This window comes from Perna viridis, chromosome 12 (assembly GCF_037379345.1).
Source record: "Perna viridis isolate PV_CMFRI_1.1 ecotype Kerala chromosome 12, ASM3737934v1, whole genome shotgun sequence".
Lineage (NCBI taxonomy): Eukaryota > Metazoa > Mollusca > Bivalvia > Mytilida > Mytilidae > Perna > Perna viridis.
In genome coordinates, this window is record NC_142456.1 from 13,631,101 (window position 1) to 13,644,017 (window position 12,917).

Consider the following 12,917-nt stretch of genomic DNA (forward strand, 5'->3'; position numbering starts at 1 on the left):
CCACCAGGAAAAAGTCTCTGAAATTAATACAAATTTATAGGTACTGGTAATTACCAAATCCCATCATACCATAAAAATGGAAGTGATGGTCTATAGCTCCTCCCACCTCAAAAAACAAACATTTTTTTGTTTTCTTACTGACCATTTTTACACCCATATATATACTTAAAAAATATTTACATATGTAGGAGCTAATAAGGAAAAATCAACATTTTTTTCACAGAAAAAATTACCTCATATCAATACCGGGAAATCACAAAAATAGTACTTTTTTACTTTAAAGTCTTTCATGGCAGAATTTCGGGTCACTAAGTTCATTCATGAATGAGATCCTTTTGATAAGATATGAATTCGGAACTACAGAACTATTGGGTAAATCTTTAAAAAGATCCAATTACTGTACAAAGTAATAAAAGGATATTAAAGTGTGTGAATTTAAAAAAAAAAAAAAACCTTTGTGGTTAGCTCATGTAGTAAAAACCAATCCTTCATAAACAACCATAAATGGTAATAGATACTGACACAAATTTAAACCGTTAATTTTGTCTTAACCATATCCTTCTTAAACTAAAAGCCGGACTGAAGTGACCGTGCTCGGGAGTAACTCTGTTCCAGGAACTCTTAACATCTAATAACCCATAACATAAATTTGACAACTGCCTAAATATCCTGATATACCTAAAATTTATTTTTCATCCTAAAAAGGTATGCTTTCATTGAATTCAGTTCCATAGCAACAATGTATTTCAAGAAGCCAAGGCTTCAACATGCCTGCAATAGAAACCAACCAAAATAAATCCCTCCCTCTTTTCTGTGCTATGAAAAGCTTCCTCATTGATTTGGCCCTTGCTACACCACTCAAACTCATTTTGTGTTATAAGCATCTAAAACTTTAGAATCAATTTTTCCTGGTATTACATAAGGTACTAAATCCGAGGCATTCAAAACTACAAATATACACAGGTAAAATAAATCAAAATATTTCCATGTTTTGAAATTTTCTTTTATAGTCATACAACACCTACACTTCAATCATTATGTAAAGGATTTATCTTGGATCAGTGTCGACTGGAACTATTTTTTTTTCAACTTTAAAGATAGTTGTTTTAGGGGATACTGATCTTTGAAAACATTTTATACAACACTCCTTATTGAATATTTTTTAACCATTCCCTCCCACCACAGTTTTGAATGAGACCCAAAAAATTGCTCTTGTGCCTGCATGTGAATCATAGCCGTAACCCACACAAATCTGCTGATTTCAAGAAGCTACCATCAATGCTGTTCAAAAGCAATTTCTTCAGAATTCTTCAAGTTCTTTAAATGAAGAAGCAACAGATGAAGAAAGTGGTCCTTTGGTAATTAATTAACAGAGGCTTATTTTTAATGCTTTCACCTTCTGGTAAGATATTCTGAAGTTCAATAACATAACCCAAAACATTTTCCTAAGTGATTTTCCAGGTCAACAAACACTATTTCCACTGCATAATTACAACAGATGATAATTAACAGATGGTAATGTCAATGGTCATTACCTGTACAATAGTTCTACCTAGTACAAACATTGTTGATAAAAAGAATTTGGTCAGGAAAAACAAACACTATAATTTAGGTACAAAAATCACATCATATAAATGACTAGAATACTTAGAAGAGTGACTGCCCTTGCATTACAAAAACCAACTATGACATATATTGTGTTTCATCAAAAGCTGTAAGCTGTGTTAATAGTAGTAGAATATTTAGGCCAAGTCAAACAATTTTGATTCTAGTACCAGTTTATGTATGTCTATTCTAGTCTGATAGCATGTCACAACAATTACTGATGGTAGTATATTTGTACATCAGTCTGTGCCATTACGCAATAAGCCCTGCGCCTAAGTTGATAATCAAAAGCTAGTACATATTCAGTGGAAGTCTGCTTTTTGTTGAAATTTGAGATACAGGCTAAAATTTGAAAAATATATTTGGCACTATGAGTTAGAATTAAGAAAAAAACATTCCAGGTCAGTTTTCACAATACAAATCAATAAGTATATTTTTGTGGCTTTCTTTGACATTTGTATCAGTGTAAAAATACAATTCAAAAAGATCAGGTCAACTTATTACAACATATTGAAAATAATTTGATGACTAACTCAAGTAAAGCATTATATTAGGACATATAGTCCATATCGTTCTAAACCACTTTTTGTTTATCTTTGCCTAAATGTCTGAAGTAATAAATGAATCAGTAAACAACATTACAAGTACGTAATACGGAAGATAGATCGTCATGTTCTACTTAACAATCCACTTATGCAATTCTGAACACAAGTAGATACAGCTAAATGCCTTGTCTCCCTTAGAAAACACAGCTTTCCTACTCTTCCCGGATAAAGAGCTTTAACCTAATATTTGTATCTTTTAAAGAAAGTTGATAGCACTGGAGAAAGAAGGTTTGTGTTGGTCAATAGCTTAGCTGGCCAAGTGGTCTAGGGCTAGAGTTACAAATAGTAGCCTACCCACCAGCCTGGCTGGTTTTTGGCAGGGCTGGCTAATATTAGCAAAAATTTATATAACCATATAGTTAATATACTGAAAAATTGTATTCAGGACTGGCTAGAATTTGAGTGAGATTCCTACCCTGCAAAGGACTAATATACAGGCGGTGATGCTATAGATGTCAGGCAGTTGTGCAGAGGAAACAACTACAAATTTGACAATTCTAACATCACTGGGAAGTTTTCAGATCTTTAGATGCTTGCGTTACCTTCCCTTTTAAGTGAAAAACAAGATCCAATGGAACAGAGTGGTTCATATTTATTAATGTATTTTCTTGCTTAACCCTAAAAGGTATCAAAGCATTGAATAAAGACATTTTTGTATTGCAGAAAGCCAGTATAATGTCATATACATTGTACTTCACTGTTTATTGCTGACGTCATCACTGGGTACATAATTTCAAGAAAAAATATATTGGATTCCTGTTTGAACTAAAAAATTTTTCTTTAAACAATGCATTTTGATGCTTTGGCCTACAATACCACAGAATCACAAGTATTAGCTGTATTATCCACAAGCCATACAATGTCAATTTAACATAAAAACAGGATGGTGTGTAATAGGGATATGAATTGTATCCAGTTGCAGACCCTTGGGGGATTCTTTGAATTGAAACCCCATTATTGTGTTGGAAAATTTTGTTTATTGCCTACAACATTTGAGCCAATTATAGCCTGGAACCCTCTGCTTCCTCCCCAGGCATTTTTTTTTCTGTAATAGTTCCTCACTAATCATAGTTCTGAATACTCATAATCCTTGATATTTTTATTTCATGCCATTAATTTTTTTTTGCACATGGCCTCTAAATTTTCCAAAGTATCAGTGACATCAGACAACATGTGAGCACTATAAGCAAAGAATGTGTTGCCACTAGAATGTCCAAGAGTAATATGTTACAAAAAACTAGTTTTATATGCAGAACATTAAATTTATACTAGTACATGTATATATAGCATTCAGTCTTGAGTTTGTTGAATATTATGGTGTACTTTTAACTAATTGATACCATGTATGTAACCTTGGTGATACATAATGTATCATCTAAATATGTTATACAAGATGTACTTTTGACTGAACTATTATTTCATTAAAATACACAAAATTGTAAATGACATCTTCCTCTTAAGTATGAACAATCACATTTTGGAATATTTCTTATTGAAAATACTTGTTCCAGCATAAATCTGTAAAATTAATGGCTTTTGATTTTTTGTGCATCTTGAATTTTAGAAAAAATGGAAGTTTGTCATACTGTACTTTGGAAAAGTATTGTTATAACTGGAGTTCAATATCCTTGTTTGTACATGTATGAGCAAATAAATGTATAAATGCAAAATCACTACATGTAGTGTCTCACAGTGATACGGATATATGCGAATGTCTTGATAGCAGTTGTTCATATAATATATAGACATACATGTCTCAATGCATTGCGTATTTATTAGACCAAATTTACATAATTAACTTTATAACATATAAAGCAGGATGTTTCAAGAGGTCCCATCCTAATCCTAGTCTCTGTTGAGAAATTATCTTAATCCATTGATAGGGAATAAGCATCAGCAACATCCTATTTACAAATTTATATGTATGTAGAATCCACTAGATGTTCTGTGGGTATTAAGGTATATACGAAATTATATATGCAGGGATCGACACTAGTAGTAGTCTGGTAGTCCTGTGCCACCTTAATTTTGGGGAGGACATCTTGAAAATATTCATGATAGTCCTATTGGCTATCTAAATTTTGCCTTATTTTTCATAAGATCTAAGTCTGACTAAGAACAGAACCATCTTCACCAACTGCAGACTACCTGTTTTACTTCTGTAGTAGTTCTTTGACCACCAAACAAATGAAGTTATTGTCAAACCCAGTGTATGCAGTTAGAAAGTGATTGTTTGAACTTTTAATACAGACACACATCATGTGTTATAGAAAGATTAGGAAAAGTCTAATGTTAATTGAGCACATATAACTCCATTCTCAAAGACAAAACCTAAAATCATTCAATATCAATTCATATGTTGATGTTTGATAAATTGTATACAATACATGTACATGTACAATTCTGTGGTTTGACATTTCATATACATAACAGTGGTTGGGAAGGAAAATTTTGAGCTCAAAATATTAAGGATCCATTTGTTAACAAATCATATCAATGGCATTCAAGGGGTCATTTCCTGTCAGAAGGGGCAAATGGCCCCCTGCCTTCCCAACCCCTGCATGAATTAGCCCATATCTTTCAAGTTTTTATAGTGTAGTCTAGGGTTTCTTATTTATTCTTTAATTTGTATGTGTATTCTTTCAATTAATTTTTTACCATGCAGGGATGATTTTACAAGGTCAACAAACAAAGTGGAATTAGCAAAATCAGAAGTAAATATTCAGTAAAAAAAGAATTACGCTAAAAAGCGGGGAAAACAATCATGTCTGAATTTATGGTGATTTGTCTGTTTCCTTCTCAGTCCCTGGATAATGGATATCAAGTTTCACTTTCTAATCATAGTTTCTTTGCTTTGTCTTTCAATGCAGTTTAAAAAGTACAAATTCCAATACATGAACATTCTCTAAAAATTTAATGAATCTTTCAAGTTTTCCAAATGACATCATTCTGCCATGTTTTACAAGAAAACAAAGTATAGTACTGATTATATGATTTACCCGGCAACCCTAACAATACACAAAAAGAAGCACCATCTTAATCATCTATTGAGTCCAACCCACTTAGAATCTGTAAGAATCAGGCAAAATTGATAAAAAATGAATCATGCTCAGAAAAAAAAACCAACAAATAGGGATTGAATTTCAGAATTTTTTCCACCAGCTAAATTTAAGTTTTTGGGTTATTTCCAGACTTTACCTATATGACACAGAGAATTCCACTTGCAAATTTTAGCAAGCGGAAAGAATTAGTGGAAAAAATAATTTAAACTTGCATTTAGCAAGTATTTCCCTTTAAATTCAATCACTGACAAAATTGGCAAAGTGAGCACATAATGAATGGTCTATTGAAGACAAATTTGACAAAGTAGTTGATTCAGGAAGGGCAATATTTGGCCTAAAAAACAAAATCTACATGAAGAAATTTTAATGTTGTTTCTCAAGCTCTTTAATGTGTTTTATAGTTGTTTTTGATTAGTTTATGGTAATAATTTGAACATATACGGTCATATATGCCCTTCAATTTTGGCTGACATAGGGAAATTGTTAAAAAGGCTGGAAAACACCAAATTTTGGGCAGTTTTTCACTCTTTTAACAATGGTCACATGCGTGTTGACCCTCATGCTTCATATATTTTATGTATAATTGTCAGTTACAACTCGTGTAAAAATATCTGGAGTTAACAGATGTGTGGCCACATCAGTTCCACACAAAAACCATCTTGAAAATTGCAGAAATGTTAAAAGTTCAAGGTTTTTGTAAAAGTTATATAAATGCATACTGTTATTTCTGGTATAATGTCATAAATCATGTCAAAAACATCTAATATTCAATGTTTGCAACCATTTTACTATAGTACTACTACCTAGAAATCAGCTTTAATAAAATTTTCAAAAACACCCAAATTATGAGGCCAAAAGGGGTCCTTACCCTTTGTCAATGAAGTGTCAGAAGATGTAGATATTTTTTCTAAGTTACATTTATATTAACAAAGGTAAAGTGAGTTATCTCCCTTTGTTGATGAAATTGCAATTTACATTTCAAATAATTTATACCTCGAATTTCTGACACTTGCTATTTCTGCATTTCAGATAACATACTGAATAAGATTTCATGCGATGATTTGTGGTTTTTTTCCCACTATAATTCACCCATTGCCTGATACTTACAGAGAATCAAACTTAACTTGTAGTGATGATACTCAGGAAAGTTGATAAATAGCCATTCACAAAATAAAAGGGATCACATTCACTTACAAGTTAGGAAGGTCCTGACCAATTTTTTTGCAAACGAAAGGTCTATCATGAGAAAGTGAGAGGTCTAGAGTAATGATAGATGTACGTCCAGGACCTAGTTAAATATAATTTCAGTAGTCCTGCATTAGGTATGGAGGTGGCAGACCTTGAGCCAGCATTAATTTGTACCTTTGAAAAAGAGACATAATGAATGGTCAATCGAACAAGAATAGTTGAAAAAAATCAATATTTCGGTCAAGTGTCTGGAATAGTGTTTGTTGATAAATGGGCCAGCTAAGTACATATACAAACTGAATCTGACTTCCTAGCAACTGAGGGAAAAATAGAACTTATTTCAATAGCACTGATAAGTTCTTATAAATGACAATTTCTAAAAAAAAAAAGTTTTCAAAGCTATCAACCCATTAATTGATTACTTTTGCACAGATTGATTTGTTTAGTGATAGCTTATTTAGAAATGTACTAAATATAGAAATGTTAAGGTCAACATTGTCTCTGCAATGCAAACATGACTAAAAACAGGATTTTTTTGTGGTTTCAAAAAGGAGTCAAGCACTTTTTAACCTTTTCAATGTGCAGCTGTGCAACTTGTGGTTTGTGTTAAATTTTGTGATTTCATCTTAACATAGAAAATGCGTAAAGCCCTGAGTGGGATTCAAATACAGATGGAAATCCAATAGATAGCAATGTGGTATTTCCTTTTTACATCTTGATTTATGTAACAGACCATCCAAAACACAGACCAAAAATCAATATGCCCCAAAGTCAATGTAGTTAAAGGTGGAGTTCAATAGTCAGGTGATCATGGCTCTTTTTCAGTTAAGTCAATTACATTGTTGAAAAAATTATGCAACTCATATAAATGTAATCAGTTTCATTTCAATGTCTAATGAAAAATTTAGTTTGATAACCTAAATAATAAAACCTGAAAAATGATGTCCAGGTCAATATAATACAATGAAAATGTATTTGTGGGTAACCTCTTGTACGTCAAGCTTTAACTTGAATAGGACAGTCTAAAACTAATCCTAGAACCAAATTGTGTTCAAAATATAAATATTATTTCTGTACGTCATCTTTCATGAGAAATTTATTGGAATTTAATGAAATATCAAAACACAACACCCTTTTAAATTAAAAGAATTTAAAGTTTCATGTAATTCCATCAAATCAATTTAAATCTTATTTCATGAAGAACAGTATTACGTGTACATAATGAAACGTTGACCTACTTTTTACCCATTAACTCCTGTGCTATGTAATACTTTTTTTTAAAATATGTTTAACTACACAATTAGCATCTACGTCAAACAATCAGTGATGCTTCACTTTGCACATACACAAAAAAAAAAAAAAAAAAAAAAAATCTGTCACGTCATAAAACTGTAAGGATTATACCACTCCTGTAAGAGAGGTGTGTCCAGAACAAACTCACAGTAAGAAACTTCTGCATTAAATTTTTCTTGTTCAATGACCGGATCATTTGTAATATGAATTTAAATTATTCATGACTGTAGAAAATTTTTTTATGATTTTGATTTCAATCATTGATGTTAACTTTTAGTAAATGTTGTGCAACTAAGGTACACTGTAGGAGTGTATCACTGCTAAGAGTGTTTTAAGGCTAAATTTAACCAAATTATAAAATTCCATGACTATTTGCACTGCAGTATAATTCTTTGTTCAATTATGTGGAAATCCCTTTTTTTACTGAATTTAAAACAAATTAATATCTTGTATTAGGTCTCAACTAGAGACTCTATAGTAGTGCTTGCCTTTAGCCACTAGCCTGAAGCCCTAGGCTAGTAAAAATTGATTCAGGCTAGTAGATTGAGTGTACTTTTCTTGTTTCAGGCTAGTTGAATCCTATACATCCTCTATTACTTGTGCTAGTCATTGAGAATTTTGAAGTAAAGGACTGCTAGAGAGCCTGAATCACTCACCTGGTAAAAAATAGTCTCTTTTAGCTTTCTAAAGCTGGACACTTGACCTTACCGTACTATTGTCACAAGAATCATTTAATCAATACAGAACCTCTCAGTCATCGTCCTGGTTTGCATATTATAAAATAATTCTACCAAGGTCATTTTTTTACCCTTCATGGGCAATAACTCTAACATGGAGCAACAAATTTCATCATACTGATCATTTTCCCCTGTGAAAATTTGGCTAAACCCATTGGTTTTCAAGTTATTCAAAACATCCTACAAGTTGTCTAAAAGGAGCATATTTTCAAAGTCGGAAAAAATTCAGGAAAAAAATCCTTTTCAGGATCCATAACACATTCATTCTTCAACAGATCTTCCTGAAAATTTCGGCATAGGTCCATGCCATCATGCTGAAAAATTTTACACCAGCCAGATTTTAGCTAAACCAAACTGTTTTTGTGTTATTTGCAAAGTTCTGCAATTTGACCCCTATGGTCTATTTTTAGAAATGGTGGCCATATCTTTTGCCAGATCAAAAATCCCCAAACAAGGATTTTTAAAAATACCCTAAGGAATATTAATGCAAAGTTTGGTTAAAATCTGTTGAGTAGTTTTAGAGGAGAAAATGTTTGAAAAAAGTTGATGAAGACGGAAATGACAGACACCTTTTGGCCGGGAGAGCTACTAAGCAGATCGAAAGCAACACTTTTAAATTACTCTTTTTGGAAATGGGAAATCCACAAATTTAAGAATCAACAAACAAAAACTTTTTCATGAAACCATGAAAATTGGTTACCATGTGTAAAAGTACCTTCACAGTAAATTATTCTGACATTTTTATTTTACACACAGGGGAGGAGGTGTAACATTCAAAGTACCTTTAATGGATTTCAACTATTTCACAGACTAGACTTTGATTCTCTGATTTCAAAAAGTTTAAACATAGATATGTATTGTATTATCTTACATTTTGTTACTGTATTTCAAAGTTTTGTGCAACTAAAACAGACTATGATAAAAGCAGACAAACCATTGACGATGTGCAAGTATAAATGTGTTTTATTCACCATTCAAACTATGAATAAAGTACAATAATAAAGCCTGGATTTATGTTAATAGTACAGGATCAAGATGGCATTAAATGTATTTTTATACAAATAAAAACGTCAAAACAATCCTTTAACAGATGTCTATTTTATATTTATGAGCTGCACATGAATGAACTAAACAAGGTTAGGGTGCATTTCTACATTAAGAATTATTCAGTCAATCATGAACATGAAGTTGCATGCATAGATGTACTACAATGAAATGTACAATGTACATGTACATATACCCCTAATCATTCCATATAACCAAAAATGGCAAAGTCTCACAAAACAGGAAGTCAATATCAGACAACAACCAAAATCACTTACAATGTATGCTTCACCTATATAAAGCAGCATACCAAATTTGTCATCAATCCATCCAATGGGAAGAAGCTGAGATACTTTGCACCAAATTAGGATGGAAGGACAGACAGAATGACAGATGGATATGGTGTTTCCAAAATAGCATCTCCTTGGTGAGAAAGAATATAAAAAGAAGACAAAAACAGTTATATTTGATTCTGTGCCTATGCATTTCACATACATTAACATAATGTACATTTAGGGTGCAGTTCCAAAAGTTTGCATGTTAAGGCCAAGAAAAAAATATCTGTTATAAAAGCAATAAAACAGTTTTTGATCATGTTAGTCCAGACTGACACTAAACACTGGTTTATTTCTATCACTGTAAATGCTTAGTTGAAATGAATCAAAATTTGCATTTCTTTTTACAAACCTAGTAGACACCACAAAGGTGCAGTCATACTGTTCTTTATTATACAATTTACAGTCTATGTAGAGTATTTTTGTACATGTACAAATGTACATGTAGTTGTATGACTACCCTAACTAGAAACTTTATGCATAATACCAGAATTTTTATAAATGTGTATTAGCATGCTGATTTGAGGAAACCAAACGTAACAACTGACTGAGTCAAGTGCATGAACTAAAGATACATACACTATTCTGCCCTTAGTCCTGCTTTAGTATTGCAGGGGATTTACCACATATGAAATAAAAATTTCTGTAAAAAACTTACTGGAATTTGCGAACCTTCAGATTTCATATAAATTCAATGGTAAAATTACATGCATATTGTAAGGACATATTCATCAATCAAGTTGATTTCAACAGTACTGATACAAACTGTACATGTACCTACAGTATATTACATTATTATAAATGTAGCCTACAGAATGTTAATTTTCGTATACAATATACCTGACAATGTATCAAGTGAATTAATTTACATAAATTATGTACATGTTAATGTCTAACTCATACATGTTTCAAATGCATTAATACATGTACATATTAGTACAGTAAAATGATATGCATGTTATCAGTATAACTTCCAACAAAATAATAATTTGTCCAATAAGTTATTTTAAATGCATTTTCATAGATTTTTTTAATTTCATTTACTTTTCAGACTGACAAAATGAAAGTGGTAAAAAAACTTCAAAATGTAAGGCATAAAACTAAATAATTTAAATAAAAATATGCTTTTTAATCTAACCCCCTTTCCACCCACCATCAACCTTAAAAGGCAATACATGTACAAATGTACATTGTAATCCTTTAAATTCATCAAAAACTACAATTTTTGGTGTGAAAATACACTGCAGTATGGCAGTTTAATTTCATAGAGATCTATACACCTCAACTTGGGTGACTGCCTGGAAACCAGAAAAATGCTTGTTTTTCCCCCTTTTGACATTTAATTCCTTAAGGAATATGTACATCCCAATATCATTCCCACCCTGACCTTAATTTTATTATGCTCAGAATAACTAATAAAGCAGTCCAAGAAAATTATACAAAAAGTCTGATAAACATGTACAGTATGTACATGAAGGCAGCAACAACTCACAAGTATCACTTTAGAGGATGCTTTCCCTTCCAGTGCACCTGGTCCATGCTCCCAGTTTTTAGTGGAATCAGAATTGCTCATTTTTGTTTCTTTGTTCATATTATTTTGGTTGTTTTACATTTGTATGATCTTTGTAGTGTGTGTCTGATTTTCCTGTCTGGTATTTGTCCCTGGATTGTGTTCTTTTAATTTCCACAAGAATCTTGGTTCCCTTGATTTCTCTTTGGACTATATGAAGTAGGTACAAGACATATTTAGTTTGATTTGGCCTTAAACAGTTAACATCATAATAAATGGTTTCTGTCTAAGCTGTCAACCATTAAATTTTAAAATGCCCCTGCAGATCAAAAGATCAGACACATTAACATACATACATTCAAAGGTATATGTGTAAAAAATCAATTTATCAAATAAGCATTTAAAAAGGATTAAGCAGGCATTATACATTTCTTTGGGTCAAAGAGATGAAAAAGGTTTAAAACTGACCTTGAAATTAATACTAATTGAAATGTAAAAATACTTGTATTTCTTTTATAACATTAATTGATGTAATTCAATCTAAAAGACAGTCCAAAGCACTATAAAGCAATTCAGACTGTTCCCAATATTTTATCTAGAAAAGAAAACTGTGGAGTAAATGTACATTGTAGTTTTGAATTGAAATTATAAATATGTTGCTTTTGAATAACTAACATAGTTAAGAAATTACCACATTTTTTTTTTGGGGGGGGTGGGGGGGGAGGGTGTGGCACACCTACAAAAGTATGATGCCCATATACATGTACATAATGTAGTAGCTAATGACGATCCTTTAATACATGTATGTATTATTATATTACTCTATTAAGCAGACTAGCCTGAAGTCATGGGAGATAACACATATGTAAGTCGAAAGTTCTAGAGCATTCAATATTACGCAATATAAATAGTAAACAAAACATGGGAGTGACATTCAACTTCATCAACAGGAAACAAGTCATTAAGTGCATAAATAAATCTGGGCCAACCTTAAGACTACCTTGTTTGATGTACAATTGTACAAGTACATGTATGTACATGGATATACAATTGTACATGGACATGTACATTAATAATGGACAATCAGGTCAATCAGAATTTGTCACATCTTGATAGTTAAAAAAAAAATCATAATGTGAAAAGTGATTTTTTTTTTTGAATACTCTAATAGGGCCACTTTTTCTAGGTATGTTAACAACATCAAAGAAAATTTACTTCAATTTCATTGTTCGAAGAATCATGAATATAAAAACTTATCAAATTCACAATCCAACTTCAGTAAATTACTTTTCATATGATGTCAGTGATTTGGATTACAATGTACATGTAGCAGGGGCATATGAAATATGCCTGTACATTTTACACATACATTTTGTACATGTACATGTATGTATCATATTCCAACCAAATATGGGACTTTTAACTGTCCCATTTTTATCAAAATAAATACCAGTGTCTCTTTAAACATAAGAAAGTGTTTAACGCAATGCAAAATCTAGAAATAATCAAACAAAAAGGGGGAAATAATCTTTAACAAG

At 31.7% G+C, this 12,917-nt stretch overlaps 1 protein-coding gene and 1 long non-coding RNA gene across 3 annotated transcripts in view; one reads left to right on the plus strand and one right to left on the minus strand.

The window, feature by feature from the left end:
- LOC148601284 (solute carrier family 2, facilitated glucose transporter member 1-like) overlaps positions 1-12,917 on the minus strand; it is a 48,691-nt gene that overhangs the window by 23,557 nt on the left and 12,217 nt on the right. The window lies entirely within an intron of this gene.
- On the plus strand, positions 7,246-9,577 carry LOC148601285 (uncharacterized). The gene is made up of 3 exons (XR_015917246.1): positions 7,246-7,902; positions 8,321-8,412; positions 9,247-9,577. It is a non-coding gene; the product is annotated as an uncharacterized LOC148601285 (long non-coding RNA).